This window comes from Symphalangus syndactylus, chromosome 3 (genome assembly GCF_028878055.3).
Source record: "Symphalangus syndactylus isolate Jambi chromosome 3, NHGRI_mSymSyn1-v2.1_pri, whole genome shotgun sequence".
Taxonomy (NCBI): domain Eukaryota; kingdom Metazoa; phylum Chordata; class Mammalia; order Primates; family Hylobatidae; genus Symphalangus; species Symphalangus syndactylus.
Window position 1 is genome coordinate 129,050,462 of NC_072425.2, and position 24,141 is coordinate 129,074,602.

Consider the following 24,141-nt stretch of genomic DNA (forward strand, 5'->3'; position numbering starts at 1 on the left):
GGTGCCCACAACCACACCTGGCTAATTTTTGTATTTTTAGTAGAGATGGGGTTTCAGCTATGTTGGCCAGGCTGGTCTCAAACTCCTGACCTCAGGTGATCTGCCCGCCTCGGCCTCCCAAAGTGCCGGAATTACAGACCACCGCACCTGGCCAAAACATATTATTTAGTTTGCAAAAAGAAATCCTCTGGAGCCAGACCAAAGTAAGTCTGCAGCTAGGGAGGTAAGCAAGTGCTTAGGGTATCAGTTGCCCCTAAGAGCATCTACTAAGCCCAGGTGGCCCAGAATTCTAGTCTTCTTCTTATTATTATTATATATATATTTTTGAGACAGAGTCTTGCTCTGTCGCCCAGGCTGGAGTGCAGTGGCGTGATCTTGGCTCACTGCAAGCTCCGCCTGCCAGGTTCGCGCCATTCTCTCACCTCAGCCTCTGGAGTAGCTGGGACTACAGGCGCCTGCCACCATGCCCGGCTAATTTTGTTTTCATATTTTTAGTAGAGACGGGGTTTCACCATGTCAGCCAGGATGGTCTTGATCTCCTGACCTCGTGATCTGCCTGCCTCGGCCTCCCAAAGTGCTGGGATTACAGGCATGAGCCACCGCGCCTAGCCATTATTATTATTTTTTTTTGAGTCAGAATCACGCTTTGTTGTCCAGGTTGGAGTGCAGTGGTGTGATCAAACTCACTGCAGCCTTGATCTCCTGTGCTCAAGTGATCCGCCCACCTCAGCCTCCCGAAGGTAGCTGGGATTACAGACTTGTGCCACCATGCCTGGCTAATTTTTTTGATTTTTAGTAAAGATGAGGTCTCACTGTGTTGCCCAGGCTGGTCTCAAACTCCTGAGCTCAAGTCATCCACCTGCCTTTGCCTCCCAAAGTGCTTGCGTTATATGCTTGTGCCACCATGCCTGGCCGGATTCTAGTTGTAAGAAGGTGGCACATAGGCCAGGAGCAAAGCTTTGGGCTGAAACTAGGGAGTTAGAATGAAGATTCCCCTAAACCAGGAACCATAAAGAGTTTTGCCCTCAGAGAAAGGGTGAATTAGAAAAAATGATATTTGGCCGGGCGCGGTGGCTCACACCTGTAATCCCAGCACTTTGGGAGGCCGAGGCGGGTGGATCACCTGAGGTCGGGAGTTCGAGATCATCCTGACCAACAAAGAGAAACCCTGTCTCTACTAAAAATACAAAAAAAAAAAAAAGTCCGGGCGTGGTGGTGGGTGCCTGTAATCCCAGCTACTCGGGAGGCTGAGGCAGGAGAATTGCTTGAACCCGGGAGGCAGAGGTTGCGGTGAGCTGAGATCACACCATTACACTCCACCCTGGGCAACAAGAGTGAAACTCCATCCCCCCAAAAAAGAAAAAATGATATTTACCTGAAAAAGCAGAGAGCAGAGCAATGTGTGTATCTTGCCTTGGCTCAGGTTGGAGGAAAGAGTCTGTTCTGAGAATACGTGGCTAAGAGCCAGTCCTCATGCCAGTTTGGAGTCTGAGTTCAAGTTACCTGCATATCTAAAAAGGTTACATGCTGCAAATTTAACTTTGACCTAGGTTTGTAGGGCATGGCAGTCAGCACAAATCCTCACCAGAGAGAGAAGGGTTATCCCAACACAAGCTTCAAAAATCCCCATAAAGTTCCAGTGAACGTGAACTGTCAGCAAAAATCACAGTACTGGAACGTCCTGAACAAGAGTCAGCACAAATAAACAGAACCATACCCACAAAGAATTCAGACCTTGGAATTTTCAGATACACATTATAAACATAAGATGAGATACAAGTCTAAATATAAGTCAGTTTTCTGCTCAGGGATGAGAAAGTTTTTGGAGAGAGTGGTATACACTTGATGTTATCATCTCAATCCATAGAATCTTAAAAAGTAGAGAGTTCTCCTCTGGACACCTGCTAATGAGTGTCAGGGTCAATTCCCAGTGGGGCTGAATGTTCAGTTTCTGAGACCTAAGCATCACTGTGAAGCATGTATCCATGGCTATGAGCCTAGAGCTTCAGAACTGTGTCTATGAGATTAAAATACCGCAAATGGTCATTTCCAATGTGGTTCTAAGTCTAACTTTCATCAGTGACTCTTTCTAAACTAGTCTTCCAGGCCAGGTGCAGTGGCTTATGCCTGTAATCCCAGAACTTTGGGAGGCCAAGGCAGGCGGATCACCTGAGGTCAGGAATTCGAGACCAGCCTGGCCAACATAGTGAAACCCTGTCTCTACCAAAATATACAAAAAGTAGCCGGGAGGCCGGGCGCGGTGGCTCACGCCTGTAATCCCAGCACTTTGGGAGGCCGAGGCGGGCGGATCACGAGGTCAGGAGATGAAGACCATCCTGGCTAACACAGTGAAACCCCGTCTCTACTAAAAATACAAAAAAATTAGCCGGGCGTGGTGGCGGGCGCCTGTATTCCCAGCTACTCGGGAGGCTGAGGCAGGAGAATGACGTGAACCCCGGGGGGCGGAGCCTGCAGTGAGCCGAAATCGCGCCACTGCACTCCAGCCTGGGCGACAGCAAGACTCCGTCTCAAAAAAAAAAAAAAAAAAATTAGCCGGGTGTGGTGGCATGCACCTGTATAGTCCTAGCTACTTGGGAGATTGACACAGGAGAATTGCTTGAACCCAGGAAGCAGAAGTTGCAGTGAGCTGAGATCGCGCCACTGCACTCCAGCTTGGGTGACAGAGTGAGACCCTCTCTCAAACATATAAAGATAGGGCCTGGCGCAGTGACTCACCCCTGTAATCCCAGCACTTTGGGAGGCCGAGGCAGGTGGATCACCTTAGGTCAGGAGTTTGAGGCCACCCTGGCCAACATGGTGAAACCCCATCTCTACTAAAAATACAAATATGGCCGGGCACGGTGGCTCACGCTTGTAATCCCAGCACTTTGGGAGGCCGAGGGGGGCGGATCACGAGGTCAGGAGATCGAGACCACGGTGAAACCCTGTCTCTACTAAAAATACAAAAAATTAGCCGGACGTGGTGGCGGGCGCCTGTAGTCCCAGCTACTCGGAGAGGCTGAGGCAGGAGAATGGCGTGAACCTGGGAGGCGGAGCTTGCAGTGAGCCAAGATTGCGCCACTGCACTCCAGCCTGGGCGACAGAGCGAGACTCCGTCTCAAAAAAAAAAAAAAAAAAAAACAAATATTAACCAGCCATGGTGGCTCATGCCTGTAGTCCCAGCTACTCAAGAGGCTGAAGCAGGAGAATTGCTTGAACCCAGGAGGCGGAGGTTGCAGTGAGCCAAAATCATGTCACTGCACTCCAGCCTGGGCAACAGAATGAGACTCAGTCTCAATAAATAATAATATAATATAAATATGAATAAATAAACTAGTCTTTCAGTTGTAGATTATGCTGGTGATGATGGGAGACACAATGTATCCATTGATATTCCTTTGATAAACAGAGTTTGTAAATTGGGCATAAGACTATGTATATGAGATTCATTTTTGAAAAAATACAAGATTACTACATACCAAGGATGAAATCTGTTACGGGATGTGTCAAGCCCAGCCTCATAGTATTTCTATAATAGTTTAATATGAAAGCTTATGAGGATTTTAAGAAGTAAATTGCAATATCATCAGGCCTAGGTATAAAACTTAAAAACGTAAAACTAAGGGAGGCCGGGCGCGGTGGCTCATGCCTGTAATCCCAGCACTTTGGGAGGCTGAGGCGGGCGTATTATGAGGTCAGGAGTTCGAGACCAGCCTGGCCAATATGGTGAAATCCTGTCTCTACTAAAAATACAAAAATTAGCCAGGCATGGTGGCATGCACCTGTAGTCCCAGCTACTTGAGAGACTGAGACAGGAGAATTGCTTGAACATGGGAGGTGGAGGTTGCAGTGAGCTAAGATATGCCACTGCACTCCAGCCTGGGCTACAGAGCAAGACTCTGTCTCAAAAAACAACAACAACAAAAAAAGCCAAAAAAACCAAAAAAAAAAAACAACTAAGGGAAAGCTCTAGTCTACCAGAAATGTTATAAACTACTATTAAAAAGTTTTTTTTTTTTTTTTTTTTTTTTTTTTGAGATGGAGTCTTGCTCTGTCACCCAGGCTGGAGTGCAGTGGCACAATCTCAGCTCACTGGAACCTCTGCTTCTGGGTTCAAGAGATTCTCCTGCCTCAGCCTCCAGAGTAGCTGGGATTACAGGCACCAGCCACCACGCCTGGCTAATTTTTGTATTTTTATTAGAGACAGTGTTTCACCATGTTGGCCAGGCTGGTCTTGAACTCCTGGCCTCAAGTGATCCGCCTGCCTTGGCCTCCCAAACGATTACAGGCGTGAGCCACTGCACCCAGCCTCAAATGGTCTTTAATGTTGGTGTTTCTTTGTATATTCGTTCTGGATTAGTATAATTAAAATGAGCAATACATTGATATGATTAATAAATTAATGCATTGATATGATAAATAAAATGAGTAAGCCTATTAGGTAAGACTTTTTTGACTAGTACTTTATAAAGTTTGAGCCAGTTTGTCCCTGTCAATTGAGCTATTATTATTATTTTTGCAGCACGAAAATTATTGATCTGGAGGTAGTTTGGGAGAAACCAAGCAGTATGAAAGTCTTGACAAAACCAATGTCTTTCCTCGTATCCACCCTCCTACCCCCAATGAGGGCAGAGTGTTGTATTTTAATCCCTCTTATATACAGAAATCAGATTGAACAACTATTGTTATAATACCAATGATGGTAAAGCTAGAAACGGCTGTTTGTATAAGGTGGCAGCCTTTTTTTTTTTTGAGATGGAGTCTTGCTTTGTCGCCAAGCTGGAGTGCAGTGGCACGATCTCGGCTCACTGCAATCTCTGCCTCCTGGATTCAAGCAATTCCCCTGCCTCAGCCTTTTGAGTGGCTAATTTTTTGTGTTTTAGTAGAGACGGGGTTTCACTATGTTGGCCAGGATGGTCTCGATCTTCTGACCTCGTGATCCACCCACCTCAGCTTCCCAAAGTGCTGGGATTATAGGTGTGAGCCACCACGCCCGGCCAAGGTGGCAGGCTTTAAAGCATGACCTTTAGCATGCACTCTATTCTTAATGACTGAAATTTGCTTTGGGTGTTGGAGTATCTTTAATAAGTCATTAGTTTCTTTTCCATTTTTGATTCAGTTGTCTGAGGAAGTTAGGAAACCCCTTTGTTTGCACAATGTGCCGGAATCACAAGCAATCCTGAAAGCTCATCTGTAGACAATATGGATGTTAACTCTTAATCCTTTAGCAAGATGGCATGTTCTTAATAGAGCTATCAGTGTAGCTGTCCTAGCTGTTGCTTATAAAGTATTCCAAAATGGAATATTTCAAAGTTATAGCATATTTGGTGCAAAGTATACCTTGATTCATTTTTAGTTATGAGTCATAATCAAAAGGCAATATATCAGGGTTGTACAGGAGAACATCAGTCAAATCAAGACTGAGCATGCTTAGATTTTAAATATTGGACAATACTGAGATTCCTCTTCATCAGGAAGGGGAAATAGGGCAGCTAGATTTAGATTGGAGCAGTATTTAACAGCTAAAAAGGAAGCAGACAAATAATATAGAAGGTAATGAGCTTGTAATGAGTCCCTAGTTTGGAATAAGCATCACTAAAACAACCAGTCTGTCTTTTTTTTTTTTCGTTTTCTTTTTTTTGAGATGGAGTTTTGCTCTTGTTGTCCACGCTGGAGTGCAATAGCGTGATTTTGGCTCACTGCAACCTCCGCCTTTCGGGTTTAAGCAATTCTCCTGCCTCAGCCTCCCGAGTAGCTGGGATTACAGGTGTGCGCCACCACACCTGGCTAATTTTTGTATTTTTAGTAGAGACAGGGTTTCACCATGTTGGTCAGACTGGTCTCCAACTCCTGACCTCAGGTGATTCACCCACCTTGGCCTCCCAAAGCGCTAGGATTACAGGCATGAGCCACTGCGCCCAGCTGACAACCAGTCTTTCATGTACAAACAATGAGAAGGCTTTAGCAGTTATGAAATGCCCAAGTTCGAGATGATTTTGACAGGTTATTATTTAAGAAAGAAAATGCCTGTTGAACATTTGTATCCTATGGGCAGAGCTGTGAGTTATTAAGTGAACTCATACAGTGTTTTAGTTAATCTAAATATGTAAACTACCAAACATGTCTAATTATATTTAGTATCTCTCCTTTCATGAGATAATAAAACATTATGGCCATCTGGGTCACTCCAAAGAAAGTTTAGATGTAAAAGGCCTCTTAATAATTCAGTCATTCTTCATTTAGGTCTTAAGTTAGGAAATTAAGAAAATTGTCAAAGAAAATTGGCTTAAATATATGCATAAGTCAGGGTGGGCATGGTGGCTCATCCCTGTAATCCCAGCACTTTGGAAGGCCGAAGCGGGCGGGTCATGAGGTCAGGTGTTTGAGACCAGCCTGGCCAATATGATGAAACCCCGTCTCTATTAAAAATACAAAAATTAGCTGGGTATGGTGGTGCGTGCCTATAGTCCCAGCTACTTGGGAGGCTGAGACAGATGAATCTCTTGAACCAGGGAGGTGGAGGTTGCAGCGAGCTGAGATCATGCCACTACACTCCAGCCTGAGCGACATAGTGAGAGTCCGTCTCAAAAAAAAAAAAAAAAAAATATATATATATATATATATGGAGAGAGAGATGCATAAGTCATAGATACCAAAATACAAGAAAACATCTTGCTTTAAAGTGACAATATGCACAATAGGAGGCTTTTTTTTTAAGAACTGAGGAGCTTTTGGTTAGATTGATTCAAGAGTGTGATGACAAAGGTACAAAAACTTTATTTAAAGATTGAACTTATTCTGTATTACGGATTTTCTCTTTAAAAATGGTTTATGAGCTTTTTTTGGCTACTAATCTTAATATTTCATTATATGTGTATGGTTATATATATACAAATAGATGGTATTTTAAAGCTTTTGACTAGTTTTTTTTTTTTGAGACAGAGTCTCGCTTTGTCGCCCAGGCTGGAGTGCAGTGACACAGTCTCTGCTCACTGAAGTCTCCACCTCTTGGGTTCAAGCAATTCTCCTACCTCAGCCTCCCAAGTAGCTGGGACTACAGGTGAGAGCCACCATGCCTGGCTAATTTTTGTATTTTTAGTAGAGACGGAGTTTCACCATGTTGGCCAGGCTGGTCTTGAACTCCTGTCCTCAAGTGATCTGCCTGCCTTGGCCTCCCTAAGTGCCGTGATTACAGGCATGAGCCAGTGCATCCAGTCTTGACTAGCTTTAAAATATGGTTAATCTTCTCAGCATAGTATGTAAGCAAGCACATGTATCTTGTTGAATTTTTTGCCTTAGTAAACTAAAAATTCTCTTGATAGACAAAGCATATCCATTTTCAAGTATATATATGTATATATATAGCAACAACTATATCTAGTGTAATCTTTTTTTTTTTTTTTTTTTTTTTTGAGATGGAGTTTTGCTCTTGTTGCCCAGACTGGAGTGCAATGGCGCAATCTTGGCTCACCGCAACCTCCACCTCCCGGGTTCAAGCAATTCTCCTGCCTCAGGCTCCCGAGTAGCTGGGATTACAGGCATGTGCCACCACACCTGGCTAATTTTGTATGTTTAGTAGAGACGGGGTTTCTTCATGTTGATCAGGCTGGTTTCGAACTCCTGACCTCAGGTGATCCACCCACCTCGGCCTCTCAAAGTGCTGGGATTACATGCGTGAGCCACCGCACCCAGCCTATCTAGTGTAGTCTTAATCACACACATTAGTTAAAATCATTAACCACAGCAATAAATTTGTTTCCTCACAGACAAGAGAAAACCATCAGGCAGGTGACTAAGAGCTGACACACAGAGTACCTTAGTAAACAGTCATATCACCCAAAGACATAGAGACCTTCTCTTAAGCATGTTAATTAATGCTCAATATATATAAAAATACAGTTAAAGGCATAATAAAACTAGATTGGTGACCTATGCTTTGTATTCTCTAGCTTACCTAGAAATTGTCCAGGTGTCTAAGGATGATTTACTAATTAACTTAGATAATAGGAGGGGAAAGACAAGAAATACAGGATAAATGGCCCCAAATAAGATGGTAAAAATGAAAACCAGATACGGCACTGATCTCTGAGAGAATAAATGGGTTAAATCTACTGATCAAATTATAGATATCAGGTGAGATAAAATACAGCTATATACTATATAAGATATATGATTAAAATATAAGGATGTAAAAAGGGCGAAAGGGATAAAAATGGATCTTCTTTCAATACAAACCAAAAGAAAGCTGGTATATGTGTATTTATATCATTCAAAGTAGACTTTAGGGCAAAAAGCATTATTAAATATAGAGTCAGGCTGGGCATGGCGAGTCATGCCTGTAATCCTGGCAATTTGGGAGGCCAAAATTGTTGGATCTCTTGAGGCCAGAAGTTTGAGACCAGCCTGGGCAACAAAACGAGACTCCAGTTCTATAAAAAAAATGAAAACAATAAAAAGTTTGCCTGGTTCAGTGGCACATGCCTGTAGTCTCAGCTACTTGGGAGGCTGAGGCAGGAGGATTGCAGGAGCCCAGGAGTTTGAAGTGGCAGTGAGTTATGATCAGCTATGGCACTCCAGTCTGGATGACAGAGTGAGACCCTGTCTCAAAAAAATAAAAGTCATTACATTACAATAAAAATTCACCAATATGTTATAACAGTCTTGACCTTTATGTGCCTGATAATAGCCTCAAAATTTCTAAAATAAAATGACAGAATTCCAGAAGAAAGCATGGAAAATTTCAGGTGTATTTCAGAGATGGACAGATGAGTTAAAAAAATTAACGACATATTTAAACAATAAAATATTTAACAATAAAAGTAACAAGCTTGATTTAGCGGACATATGTAGAACTTTGTACCTACCCGTAAGAGAATATATGTTCTTTTGAAAAACATACCTGACCACGTATATAGACTACAAAAAAAAAAAGCCTCAACAAATACTGATGAGTATCACACAGAATGACTCGAGGAGGGGCTCAGGATGCAAGATGTATCTAGTACTTTCTTCTTCTACCAAGAAGACCAAAAATAATGAGTAATGGGTCATCTAAGAGAGAACACTGGAATCCAACAGAGAACTAACAGAAAACACCAGTAGCAAGGAAGGAGAAGGAAGCGAGGAAGTCTGCTCAGCTGGGGTCATCTGGGAACCTATAGAGGCTCCCTAACGCGGAGAAAGGGTAAGTAAAAGACCCCCAAACGTCCACATTCCCACCATGGTCCCCTGCAATCCTAGCTATAGGAGAGTCCCTTGACCTTTGTGGTCCCTGAGACTAATTTAGGGAGCTGCCCGGAGAGCACATAACAGCATTGCTCCACAGAGGGAGCTCATGCTGAGTCCTACAAACTCCAAAGTCCTTAAGCAGTGGCAGCTGCCAGCGCCCAGCAGACTGAATCCTGCCTTAGGGCCCAACAGCCCCTACATCTCCACATCCCTGGAGCCTCATTGACATTCCCTATCCACAGCTGCTACCCATGGAAATGCAAGCAGGCTTCTCAGTGCTTTTGTGCAATCTCGGGATATTCTGCCTTGACTTTAATCCAGACTGTATGAAGATTTGGAGTTTTCTCAAACATACTTTGAAGGCCACTGTCATTTGCAATCTCAAGCAGTTGATCTTCTTCTAGCATAGACAAAGTCGATTCACCTGGCTTATCCACAAATGGGTCATGGACCCATTCCTTCTCAGTTTGGGGGGTCTTTAGCGGTTGGAAAGTAACTCTCAAACTCTCTTGAAAGCTGAGATAGGTGATCAGGCACCAGTTGGGGGAAAGAAGGCCCTGGCTGAGTCTCTCAAAATCTCCGCTAATGTTTGAAACATGTAAAAAATCCCAGTGTTCACTTATCACCCCCATAATTTTAGTTTGGCTTTGAATGCAGCCGCTTCATCTGCCAACTTGAACACAGTTGTTCTCTAATGAAGTGGTAGATTGAGTTTGTTGAGCAGGTTGAATATGTCACACAAGTAAGCAAGTTTTTGACCCACTCTGTGTCACTGAAATGTGCTGTCAGATTTCCTTTTCTAAAAGAAATCTCTGGAGCGGCTGTTGTAACTAAAAAACTCTGGCTAGTGATATACCTTTAGAAAGCCATCTCACTTCTGGCTGGGCACAGTGGCTCACACCTGTAATCCCAGCACTTTGGGAGGCCGAGGTGGGTGGGTCACAAGGTCAAGAGATTGAGACCATCCTGGCCAACATGGTGAAATCCCGTCTCTACTAAAAATACAAAAATTAGCTGGGAATGTTGGTGTGCACCTGTAGTCCCAGCTACTTGGGAGGCTGAGGCAGGACAATTGCTTGAACCTGGGAGGTGGAGGTTGCAGTGAGTCAAGATAGTGCCACTGCACTCCAGCCTGGAGAGAGAGCAAGAATGCGTCTCGAAAGAAAGAAAGAAAGACAGACAGAAAGAAAGAAAGCCATCTCACTTCTGTGTATGAGAGAAGAGGTGTGTGTTCTGCTTCCGTCTCCTCACAGAGCTGTGTGAACAGATGTGAGTTAAGGGAATGTGCTTTGATGTTGATAATTTTAATCACATCCTGCAAAATGTTATTACGTTCAGGTGAAATTTTTGGCCAGCCAGAATTTCTCTATGGATGACACAGAGCGTAGACTCACATTTAGAAGCGACCTCTTTGACCCAAGTAGTGAAATCAGAAAGCTGTCCAGTCATGGCAGCCACCCGCTCTGTGGATATACTGACACAAAATGACCAATTCAGATTTCCTGATATGTAATCATTCAAATACTTGGATAGTTCTGCAGCTGGGGTGTTCGTTGGCAAGAAAAGCACACAAAACATCCTCGTGCACATCCTCCTGAAAAATATATTGCACGAAAACAAGCATTGTTGCCTTGTTGTCAACAATGGTAGGCTTGTCAATCTGGATTGTGTACCACCATGACTCATTAATCCTCTCTAACAATTGTGCCTCGATATCCTCTGCTATTTCATCAATTGGTCTAGTTATGATACTAACTGGAAGAGTAACATGTGGCGCCTTTTGAACTGCAGCCTCTCCTAAAAGTTCATAACAGATGTCCTTAACAGCAGGCAGGATCAACTCTTCCCCAACAGTAAAGGGCTTCTTAGCTTTAACAATGTGGTTAGCCATTAAGAATGATGCTCTCACTGCAGACACATTTGACAAAGTGGTGGCCTTCAATAATGGCCTTCAGTAGTGGTGGCTTCTGTTCTTTGTGTTCACGTTTTGTTTTCTTTTGAAAAACTCCAAAGCTTGTCTTTTAATGCAGGGTGCTTGGTCTCCGTGTGGCAAATCAGTTTTGAAGGTTTCATGGCTTTTTTGGATAGTTGGTCACCACATATTATACAAAGCAGGCTTGGAGAATATTAATCACCTGTTGCAATGAACCCATAATTTAAGTAGGACTCTTGGTATTTTCTTTTAAATGCAGTTTTCTTTTTGTTGGCAGTGTTAGAGTCTTCTGCTGTCTCCTCATTGGGTCTTTCCCCTTCTTAAAGAAGCTCTCCATTGACATTTGTTTTTCACTCATTTTGGCTAGAGCTAGCCTGTGGGTTTACCAAAACTGTGACTGATACAAATTGCGCAGTGCTCCTGCCTCAGCCTCCCAAGTAGCTGGGATTACAGGCACTTGTCACCACATCTGGCTAATTTTTGTATTTCGAGTAGAGACAGTGTTTCACCATGTTGGCCTGGTCTCGAACTCTTGAGCTCAAGTGATCCACCCACCTTGGCCTCCCAAAGTGCTGGAATTATAGGTGTGAGCTACCGCGCCCGGCCTTGATTTGCATTTTTTCTGATGCTCAGTATTGTTGAGCACGTTTTCATATGCCTGTTTGCTGTTTGTATGTCTTCTTTTGAGAAATGTGTATTCAAATTTTTTGCCCGTTTTAAAATCAATTATTAGATTTTTTTCCTTTAGAGTTGTTTGAACTCCTTTATATATTCTGGTTATAAACTTCTTGTCATACGGGTAGCTTGCAAATATTTTCTTTCATTCTGTAGGTTGTCTTTTTACTTTGTTGATTGTTTCTTTTGCTATGCAGAAGCTTTTTAGTTTGTAATAATCCCATTTGTTTATTTTTGCTTTTGTTGCCTATGCTTTTGAGGTCTTATTCTTAATATCTTTTCCAAGACCAATGTTCTAAAGTATTTCCCCTATGTTTTCTTCTAGTAGTTTTGTTGTTTTGCATCCGACATTTAGGTCTTTGATCAATTTTGGGTTGACTTTTGTATAGGGTGAGAGGCGGGGTGGAGTGTCTAGTTTCATTTTTCTGCATATGGATGTCCAGTTTTCCTAGCACCATTTATTGAAGTGACTGTGCTTTCCCCAATGAGTATTCTTGGTGACTTTGTAAAAAATCAGTTGGTTATAGAGATGTGGATTAATTTCTGGATTTTCTATTCTGTTCTATTGGTCTATGTGTCAGTTTTTATGCCGCTACCATACTCTTTTGGTTACTACAGCTTTGTACTGTATTTTGAAGTCTGGTAGTGTGATGCCTTTAGCTTTGTTCCTTTTGCTTAGAGTTGCTTTAGCTATTTGTGCTCTTTTGTGGTTCCATACAAATTTTACGATTTTTTTTTATTGCTGTGAAGAATAGCATTGGTATTTTTTTTTTTTTTATTATACTTTAGGGTTTTAGGGTACATGTGCACAATGTGCAGGTTTGTTACATATGTATCCATGTGCCATGTTGATTTCCTGCACCCATTAACTCGTCATTTAGCATTAGGTGTATCTCCTAATGCTGTCCCTCCCCCCTCCCCCCACCCCACAACAGTCCCCAGAGTGTGATGTTCCCCTTCCTGTGTCCATGAGTTCTCATTGTTCAATTCCCACCTATGAGTGAGAACATGCGGTGTTTGGTTTTTTGTCCTTGCGATAGTTTACTGAGAATGATGTTTTCCAGTTTCATCCATGTCCCTACAAAGGACACGAACTCATCATTTTTTATGGCTGCATAGTATTCCATGGTGTATATGTGTCACATTTTCTTAATCCAGTCTATCGTTGTTGGACATTTGGGTTGGTTCCAACTCTTTGCTATTGTGAATAGTGCCGCAATAAACATATGTGTGCATGTGTCTTTATAGCAGCATGATTTATAGTCCTTTGGGTATATACCCAATAATGGGATGGCTGGGTCAAATGGTATTTCTAGCTCGAGATCCCTGAGGAATCGCCACACTGACTTCCACAATGGTTGAACTAGTTTACAGTCCCACCAACAGTGTAAAAGTGTTCCTATTTCTCCACATCCTCTCCAGCACCTGTTGTTTCCTGATTTTTTAATGATGGCCATTCTAACTGGTGTGAGATGGTATCTCACTGTGGTTTTGATTTGCATTTCTCTGATGGCCAGTGATGAGGAGCATTTCTTCATGTGTTTTTTGGCTGCATAAATGTCTTCTTTTGAGAAGTGTCTGTTCATGTCCTCTGCCCACTTTTTGATGGGGTTGTTTGTTTTTTTCTTGTAAATTTGTTTGAGTTCATTGTAGATTCTGGATATTAGCCCTTTGTCAGATGAGTAGGTTGCAAAAATTTTCTCCCATTCTGTAGGTTGCCTGTTCACTCTGAGGATAGTTTCTTTTGCTGTGCAGAAGCTCTTTAGTTTAATGAGATCCCATTTGTCGATTTTGGCTTTTGTTGCCATTGCTTTTGGTGTTTTAGACGTGAAGTCCTTGCCCACGCCTATGTCCTGAATGGTATTGCCTAGGTTTTCTTGTAGGATTTTAATGGTTTTAGGTCTAACATATAAGTCTTTAATCCATCTTGAATTAATTTTTGTATAAGGTGTAAGGAAGGGATCCAGTTTCAGCTTTCTACATATGGCTAGCCAGTTTTCCCAGCACCATTTATTAAATAGGGAATCCTTTCCCCATTTCTTGTTTTTGTCAGGTTTGTCAAAGATCAGATAGTTGTAGCTATGCTGCATTATTTCTGAGGGCTCTGTTCTGTTCCATTGATCTATGTCTCTGTTGTGGTACCAGTACCATGCTGTTTTGGTTACTGTAGCCTTGTAGTATAGTTTGAAGTCAGGTAGCGTGATGCCTCCAGCTTTGTTCTTTTGGCTTAGGATTGACTTGGCGATGCGGGCTCTTTTTTGGTTCCTTATGAACTTTAAAGTAGTTTTTTCCAATTCTGTGAAGAAAGTCATTGGTAGCTTGATGGGGATGGCATTGAATGTATAAATTACCTTGGGCAGTATGGCCATTTTCACGATATTGATTCTTCGAACCCATGAGCATGGAATGTTCTTCCATTTGTTTGTATCCTCTTTTATTTCATTGAGCAGTGGTTTGTAGTTCTCCTTGAAGAGGTCCTTCACATCCCTTGTAAGTTGGATTCCTAGGTATTTTATTCTCTTTGAAGCAATTGTGAATGGGAGTTCACTCATGATTTGGCTCTCTGTTTGTCTGTTATTGGTGTACAAGAATGCTTGTGATTTTTGTACATTAATTTTGTATCCTGAGACTTTGCTGAAGTTGCTAATCAGCTTAAGGAGATTTTGGGCTGAGACAATGGGGTTTTCTAGATATACAATCATGTCATCTGCAAACAGGGACAATTTGACTTCCTCTTTTCCTAATTGAATACCCTTTATTTCCTTCTCCTGCCTGATTGCTCTGGCCAGAACTTCCAGCACTATGTTGAATAGGAGCGGTGAGAGAGGGCATCCTTGTCTTGTGCCAGTTTTCAGAGGGAATGCTTCCAGTTTTTGCCCATTCAGTATGATATTGGCTGTGGGTTTGTCATAGATAGCTCTTATTATTTTGAGATATGTCCCATCAGTACCTAGTTTATTGAGAGTTTTTAGCATGAAGGGTTGTTGAATTTTGTCAAAGGCCTTTTCTGCATCTATTGAGATAATCATGTGGTTTTTGTCTTTGGTTCTGTTTATATGCTGAATTACATTTATTGATTTGCGTATGTTGAACCAGCCTTGCATCCCAGGGATGAAGCCCACTTGATCATGGTGGATAAGCTTTTTGATGTGCTGCTGGATTTGGTTTGCCAGTATTTTATTGAGGATTTTTGCATCAATGTTCATCAAGGATATTGGTCTGAAATTCTCTTTTTTGGTTAAGTCTCTGCCAGGTTTTGGTATCAGGATGATGCTGGCTTCATAAAATGTGTTAGGGAGGATTCCCTCTTTTTCTATCGATTGGAATAGTTTCAGAAGGAATGGTACCAGTTCCTCCTTGTACCTCTGGTAGAATTCAGCTGTGAATCCATCAGGTCCTGGACTCTTTTTGGTTGGTAAGCTATTGATTATTGCCACAATTTCAGAACCTGTTATTGGTCTATTCAGAGATTCAACTTCTTCCTGATTTAGTCTTGGGAGGGTGTATTTGTCGAGGAATTTATCCATTTCTTCTAGATTTTCTAGTTTATTTGCATAGAGGTGTTTGTAGTATTCTCTGATGGTAGATTGTATTTCTGTGGGATCGGTGGTGATATCCCCTTTTTCGTTTTTTATTGCATCTATTTGATTCTTCTCTCTTTTCTTCTGTATTAGCCTTGCTAGCGGTCCATCAATTTTGTTGATCTTTTCAAAAAACCAGCTCCTGGATTCATTAATTTTTTGAAGGGTTTTTTGTGTCTCTATTTCCTTCAGTTCTGCTCTGATTTTAGTTATTTCTAGCCTTCTGCTAGCTTTTGAATGTGTTTGCTCTTGCTTTTCTAGTTCTTTTAATTGTGATGTTAGGGTGTCAATTTTGGATCTTTCCTGCTTTCTCTTGTGGGCATTTAGTGCTATAAATTTCCCTCTACACACTGCTTTGAATGTGTCCCAGAGATTCTGGTATGTTGTGTCTTTGTTCTCGTTGGTTTCAAAGAACATCTTTATTTCTGCCTTCATTTCATTATGTACCCAATAGTCATTCAGGAGCAGGTTGTTCAGTTTCCATGTAGTTGAGCGGTTTTGAGTGAGTTTCTTAATCCTGAGTTCTAGTTTGATTGCACTGTGGTCTGAGAGACAGTTTGTTACAATTTCTGTTCTTTTACATTTGCTGAGGAGAGCTTTACTTCCAACTATGTGGTCAATTTTGGAATAGGTGTGGTGTGGTGCTGAAAAAAATGTATATTCTGTTGACTTGGGGTGGAGAGTTCTGTAGATGTCTATTAGGTCCACTTTATGTAGAGCTGAGTTCAATTCCTGGATATCCTTGTTAACTTTCTGTCTCGTTGATCTGTCTAATGCTGACAGTGGGGTGTTAAAATCTCCCATTATTATTGTGTGGGAGTTTAAGTCCCTTTGTAGGTCACTGAGGACTTGCTTTATGAATCTGGGTGCTCCTGTGTTGGGTGCATATATATTTAGGATAGTTAGCTCTTCTTGTTGAATTGATCCCTTTACCATTATGTAATGGCCTTCTTTGTCTCTTTTGATCTTTGTTGGTTTAAAGTCTATTTTATCAGAGACTAGGATTGCAACCCCTGCCTTTTTTTGTTTTCCAGTTGCTTGATAGATCTTCCTCCATCCCTTTATTTTGAGTCTATGTGTGTCTCTGCACGTGAGATGGGTTTCCTGAATACAGCACACTGATGGGTCCTGACTCCTTATCCAGTTTGCCAGTCTGTGTCTTTTGATTGGTGCATTTAGCCCATTTACATTTAATGTTAATATTGTTATGTGTGAATCTGATCCTGTCATTATGATGTTAGTTGGTTATTTTGCTCGTTAGTTGCTATAGCTTCTTCCTAGCCTCGATGGTCTTTACAATTTGGCATGTTTTTGCAGTGGCTGGTACCAGTTGTTCCTTTCCATGTTTAGTGCTTCCTTCAGGAGCTCTTTTAGGGCAGGCCTGGTGGTGACAAAATCACTCAGCGTTTGCTTGTCTGTAAAGTATTTTATTTCTCCTTCACTTATGAAGCTTAGTTTGGCGGGATAGGAAATTCTGGGTTGAAAATTCTTTTCTTTAAGAATGTTGAATATCGGCCCCCACTCACTTCTGGCTTGTAGAGTTTCTGCTGAGAGATCAGCTGTTAGTCTGATGGGCTTCCCTTTGTGGGTAACCCGACCTTTCTCTCTGGCTGCCCTTAACATTTTTTCCTTCATTTCAACTTTGGTGAATCTGACAATTATGTGTCTTGGAGTTGCCCTTCTCAAGGAGTATCTTTGTGGCGTTCTCTGTATTTCCTGAATCTGAATGCTGGCCTGCCTTGCTAGATTGGGGAAGTTCTCCTGGATAATATCTTGCAGAGTGTTTTCCAACTTGGTTCCATTCTCCCCATCATTTTCAGGTACGCCAATCAGACGTAGGTTTGGTCTTTTCACACAGTCCCAAATTTCTTAGAGGCTTTGTTCATTTCTTTTTATTCTTTTTTTCTCTAAACTTCCCTTCTCTCTTCATTTCATTCCTTTCATCTTCCATCAGCGATACCCTTTCTTCCAGTTGATCGCATCTGCTACTGAGGCTTCTGCAATCTTCGCGTAGTTCTCGAAACTTGGCTTTCAGCTCCATCAGCTCCTTTAAGCCCTTCTCTCCATTGGTTATTCTAGTTATCCATTCTTCTAATTTTTTTTCAAAGTTTTTAACTTCTTTGCTATTGTTTTGAATTTCCTCTCGTAGCTCAGAGTAGTTTGATCGTCTGAAGCCTTCTTCTCTCAACTCATCAAAGTCATCCTCCATCCAGCTTTGTTCCATTGCTGGTGAGGAACTGCGTTCCTTTGGAGGAGGAGAGGTGCTCTGTTTTTTAGAGTTTCCAGTTTTTTTGCTGTTTTTTCCCCATCTTTGTGGTTTTATCTACTTTTTGTCTTTGATGATGGTGATGTACAGATGGGTTTTTGGTGTGGATGTCCTTTCTGTTTCTTAGTTTTCCTTCTACCAGACAGGACCCTCAGCTGCAGGTCTGTTGGAGTTTACTAGAGGTCCACTCCAGACCCTGTTTGGCTGGGTGTCAGCAGCGGTGGCTGCAGAACAGCGGATTTTCGTGAGACCACAAATTCAGCTGTCTGATAGTTCCTCTGAAAGTTTTGTCTCAGAGGAGTACCCGGTTGAATGAGGTGTCAGTCTATCCCTACTGGGGGGGTGCCTCCCAGTTAGGCTGCTCAGGGGTGAGGGACCCACTTTAGGAGGCAGTCTGTCCGTTCTCAGATCTCCAGCTGCGTGCTGGGAGAACCACTACTCTCTTCAAAGCTGTCAGTCAGACAGGGACATTTAAGTCTGTGGAGGTTCTTGCTGAGTTTTTGTTTGTCTGTGCCCTGCCCCCAGAGGTGGAGCCTACAGAGGCAGGCAGGCCTCCTTGAGCTGTGGTGGGCTCCACCCAGTTGGAGCTTCCTGGATGCTTTGTTTACCTAAGCAAGCCTGGGCAATGGCGGGCACCCCTCTCCCGGCCTTGCTGCCGCCTTGCAGCTTGATCTCAGACTGCTGTGCTAGCAATCAGCAAGACTCTGTGGGCATAGGACCCTCCGAGCCAGGTGCGGGACACAATCTCCTAGTGTGCCGTTTTCCAGGCCCACTGGAAAAGCGCAGTATTAGGATGAGACTGACCCTATATTCCAGGTGCCGTCTGTTTCCCCTTTCTTTGACTAGGAAAGGGAACTCCCTGACCCCTTGCGCTTCCCGAGTGAGGCAATGCCTCGCCCTGCTTCGGCTCGCGCACAGTGCGCTTCACCGACTGTCCTGAACCCACTGTTAGGCACTCCCTAGTGAGATGAAACCGGTACCTCAAGCAGAAATGCAGAAATCACCCGTCTTCTGTGTCGCTGGGGCTGGGAGCTGGAGACCGGAGCTGTTCCTATTCGGCCATGTTGGCTCCACACAGCATTGGTATTTTGATAGGGATTTCATTGAATCTGTAGACTACTTTGGGATGTATGGTCATCTTAAAAATATTAATTCTTCTGATCCATGAGCATGGGAGGTCTTTCCATTTGTTTGTGTCCTTTTTATTCATCAATGTCTTGTAGTTTTCCTTGTAGAAGTTTTTCACCTCTTTGGTTAAATTTATTCCTAGGTATTTTATTTTATTTTTTTTGGTAGCTATTGTAGATGGGATTGCCTTCTTGATTTCTTTTTCAGCTAGCTCATTGCTTGTGTATAGAAATGCTACTGATTTTTGTGTGTTGATTATGTATCCTACAAATTAACTGAATTTATCAGTTCTATGAGTTTTTTGGTGGAGTCTTTGGGTTTTTCTATATATAAGATCATGTCATCTGCAAACAGACAATTTGGCTTCCTCCTTTCCAGTTTGAACTTCCTTTATTACTTTCTCTTGCCTAATTGCTCTGGTTAAATCTGTATATAATTTTGGAAAGTATTGCCATCTTTACTACATTTAGTTTGTTTTTTTTTTTTTGAGACGGAGTTTTGCTCTGTCACCCGGGCTGGAGTGCAGTGGCATGATCTCTGCTCACTGCAACCTCCACCTCCCAGTTTCAAGCAATTTTCCTGCCTCAGCCTCCTGAGTAGCTGGGATTACAGGTGCGTGCCATCATGCCTGTTTAATTTTTGTATCTTTAGTAGAGACGGGGTTTCACCACGTTGACCAGGCTGGTCTCAAACTCCTGACCTCAGGTGATCCACCCGCCTCAGCCTCCCAAGCTGCTGGGATTACAGGCTTGAGCCACCGTGCCGGACCTACATTTAGTCTTCTTGATCAAGAGTATTTCTGTATCTGTTTTAGGGTTCTTTTTTTTTTCTAAATAGTTTTATCATTTTTCTGAGCGACTCTTTTATTACTAAATTAGGCTATTCCCAATATGATCTTTCTATTATAAATGGGATTTAAAAGATTATGCTTTCTAACTTATATCACTTATATATTGAAGTGAAGTTATTTTTTATGGATGTATGTAATATTTTGCAATTTTGCAGAATTTACTTATTTGCTGATAAATCTTCAGTTTCAAAAACTTTTATTATATACAAGCCAGGTATGGTAGCTCATGCTTGTAATCCTAGCACTTTAAAAGGCTGAAACACAAGGATTACTTGAGCCTAGGAGTTTGAGACCAGCCTGGACAAGATAGTGAGACCCCATCTCTACAAATTTTTTTTTTTTTTTTTAAATTAGCTGGGCATGTGGTCCTAGCTAGTCAGTAGGCTAAAGCAGGAGGATTACTTGAGGCCTGGAGTTTGAGGTTATAGCGAGCTATGATCACGCCACTGCACTTCAGCCTGGGCAACAGAGTGAGAACTTGTCAAACAAAACAAAACTTTTGTTATATACAAATGGCCAATAAGCACATGAAATGATATTCAGAATCACTAATCATTAGGTAAATACAAATCAAGACTACAAACAAAATAGCACTTCACACCCATTAGGATGGATATATTAAAAAAATAAAAAACAGAAAACAACACGTGTTGGTAAGGATATGAAGCAACTGGAACCCTTGTGCAATGCTGGTGGGAATGTGAAATAGTGCGAGCTCTGTGGAAAACAGTATGATGATTCCTCAAAAAGTTAACAATAAAATCACCATATGATGCAGTAATTTAACTTCTGGGTATATGCCCCAAATAACAGATAACAGAATCTCAAAGAGATATTTGTACACCTATGTTCATAGCAGCATTATTTAAATAGCTAAAACATAGAAGCAACCCAAGCATCCATTGATAGACAAACGGATAAGCAAAATGTGGTCTATACATACAGTGGGACATTATTCTGCCTTAAAAAGGATGGTTGTAATCCCTGCACTTTGGGAGGCCGAGGCAGGCAGATCACGAGGTCAAGAGATCAAGACCATCCTGACCAACATGGTGAAACCCCATCTCTACTAAAAATACAAAAATTAGCTGGGCATGGTGGCAGGTGCCTGTAATCCAGCTACTTGGGAATCTGAGGCAGGAGAATCGCTTGAACCTGGAAGGCGGAGGTTGCAGTGAGCCGAGATTGCGCCATTGCACTCTAGCCTGGGCAAGACTCTGTCTAAAAAAATTAAAATAAATAAATAAATATTTAAAATAAATAATTAAATATATGATATATGTGTTTACATATATAATACATATTATATATTAGTGGTGTGATCATAGCTTGCTATAACCTCAAACTCCAAACTCTCTCTCTCTATGTATATATGTAATATTTTGCAATTTTGCAGAATTTACTTATTTGCTGATAAATCTTTAGTGTATATATATATATATATAGAGAGAGAGAGAGAGAGAGAGAGACACCTAGACCACAACGGAAGATTTTGATAAACTAGTCCTGAAGTATCTCTTTCTTTCCACTAGGGGGAGCAGATTTCTTGCTTCTCATCCATGCTCTACTTCACCGGAGGTTGCACCCCTTTCCCCCAACTCCAAAAAAAGAAAAATCACACTTCCATAGCTGAGATTTTTTTTCTTTTCTTTTCTTTCTTTCTTTCAATCACATGAATTTCAAAAAACTATTGGAAGAACTATCTAATTCTCACTTGTGTGTGTAAAAAAAAAAAGGAAAAGGAAAAAAAATTTAAAAATCAAAAAACTGTTGGACAGAAAGTTTGGGGAAACTTACCAGAATTCAAGTGTAACCCTGGTGTGATTTAGAGTTAGGGGAGAACACAGGGAAAACCTTACTAGGGCTCCATTTTTAAAAAATCACAATTCCTCATGTAGTAGATTAGCTGAGACTAACAGAAAACCAGGAAATAGAAGTAAAAGGGAGATGCAGCTTCAGCAGAGCCAAAGTACACCAAGTGAAAAATGGCTACAAACTGGGAATGAGGCTGGGACACATGCACATGACCCTGCCCTCCAGATAGAGACTTTATTTGTTTTGACTGATTGATTGACACAGGGTCTTGCTCTGTCACCCAGGCTGGAGTGCAGTGGCACAATCATGGCTCACTGTAACCTTGAACTCCTGGGCTCCCGTGATCCTCCTGGCTCAGCCTCCCGAGTAGCTAAGGCTACAGGTGCACACCACCACGCTGGGCTAATTTCTGTGTTTTTTGTAGAGAGTAGATCTTACTATGTTGCCAAGGCTGCAGATACAGATTTTAAAGGAGGATTCAACCATCTGGCTATCAGACAGAAAGCAGAACCAAAGGAAATCCTCACTCACTCTGCTTGGTAACGAACACTGAATCTGAATAGCTATCACTCTGTTCAAAATTGAGCACGGAGAAAAAAAAATCAGCATGGGACCTATTAAAAAAACAAAACAAAACTATAAAACAAGTGAAAGAAAAAAGTATAATAGAGGTTCAGAAGTTTTGCATAAGTCCAAATGACTTTTTGTGGGAGCCAGAAAAAAGTTCTAGGAAATTATTGGGTATCTTAAGTGGAAGTGAGTGAGTCATGAGCTCTGTAACAGAAGAAGATGAAGGTAGGCTAAGATGGAAGATAAACTAGGTGTGATGAAAGAGGAGAAAGAAAAGGAAGGGTTGAAAGGAAATGAAAAACACAGGATAAGGAGTAAAAAAGCAAAATTAATTCTGTCAAAATAAAATTAGCAAAGGAAGACAAATGTAAATAAATTTCTCAGGCCAGGCATGGTGGCTTATGCCTGTAATTCCAGCACTTTGGAAGGCCGAGGCAGGCAGATCACCTGAGGTCAGGATTTCAAGACCAGCCTGGCCAACATTGTGAAACCCCCGTCTCTAATAAAAATACAAAAAATTAGCTAGGCGTGGTAGTGGGCACCTGTAATCCCAGCTACTTGGGAGGCTGGGGCAGGAGAATTGCTTGAACCCGGGAGGTGGATGTTGCAGTGAGTGGAGATCGCACCATTGCACTCCACCCTGGGCAACAGAGCAAAACTCTGTCTCAAAATAAATAAATAAATAAAAATAATAAATAAATAAATTTCTCAGATGCAGAGGATAAAGACAAAGACCAAAAAAAAAAATGCTCACCAAAAGACAAAGATGTATATTCAAACACATTCATCAACATTGTTACTTCTGATAGAAAAGAAAATCGAATCAAGCTAAATGTGTAACTAGAGGACCAATTAAATAAATTGTGGAATATTCATACATACAAGGTAGGTTTCCTTTTGGTTGCAAGCAGAAGAATACACACCAACTATCTCCCATTAAAAGAGTACTACCACAGAATCACTTATAGAAAAAGATGTCTGGGTAGGCAGGTCCAGTTTTGATGCAGTGGTTAAGGATGTCATCTCAGACTAATGTTCTTTCTGCCTCTCTGTTCTCATCCTCAGCATGTTGGCCTGTCACTTTTAGGATTGTCAATTTGTGGTCACAGTACAGCTGGAATGGCTTCAAGTACCACATTCTCCTTTGATTGATTCAAAGGCAGGAAGCAAGGTTGCAGGTAGGGCAGTAAAAGCCTTGGTCGTCAGAACATCTTTTTCATCATTCCCTGCAGACTTCTTTTTAGAGTTCATTGATCAGAGCTGGCACATTTGGCCACCTCTTGCTGTAAAGGCTTAGGGAAAAGAGTGTCTGCCGTTCTCAGTCTCTGCATTAACAAGGGAGAAAGGGGCTGGGGATGGCCTCTGGGTGGTCAACAATATAACATGAGTACTCCATTGCTATTAAAAATGATATACATCAATCTTTGACTGCATCTCTGATTATTTCCTTAAGATAGAGTCTTGAATAGGAATTTCTAGGTAAATCATCATGAGCCTTTAAAAAGCCCTGGTTATTTCATGCAGTTGATTTCTAGAAAGCCAATAGAATTAGATATGTGTCAATATGTGTATCTCCTGATGCCCGCACCAGTACTGAGTGAAAAACTTTGCAGAGGGTTCCTGTTTGTCTGAACTTAAAAGGAGCACATGCATAGAACAAAGAGCCAGCATTTGTTAAATAGCAAAGATAAGCTCATCGAAACTAAGATAAAATAGTCCAGGCATGGTGGCTCACACCTGTAATCTCAGCACTTTGGGAGGCCGAGGTAGGTGGATCACTTGAGGCCAGGAGTTCGAGACCAGCCTGGCCAACACAGTGAAACCCTGTCTCTACTAAAAATACAAAAACTATCAAGGCGTGATGGTGCACACCTGTAGTCCCAGCTACTCATAAGGCTGAGGCAGGAGAATCGCTTGAACCCAGGAGGTGGAGGTTGCAGTGAGCCGAGATTTGTGCCACTGCAATCCAGCCTAACCAATAGAGTGAGACTCTGTTTCAAAACAAAAAAAGGAAAAAAAAACCTAAGATAAAGCAAGAATGTTTCCCGTCCTCCCTCATTTCTGTTTAACAGAGATACTAACCATAGAAATATTG

The 24,141-nt window shown here is 41.8% G+C and overlaps 1 protein-coding gene across 2 annotated transcripts in view; it reads left to right on the forward strand.

The window, feature by feature from the left end:
• The window catches only part of TEX12 (testis expressed 12), an 84,378-nt gene that overhangs the window by 932 nt on the left and 59,305 nt on the right, over positions 1-24,141 (forward strand). The window lies entirely within an intron of this gene.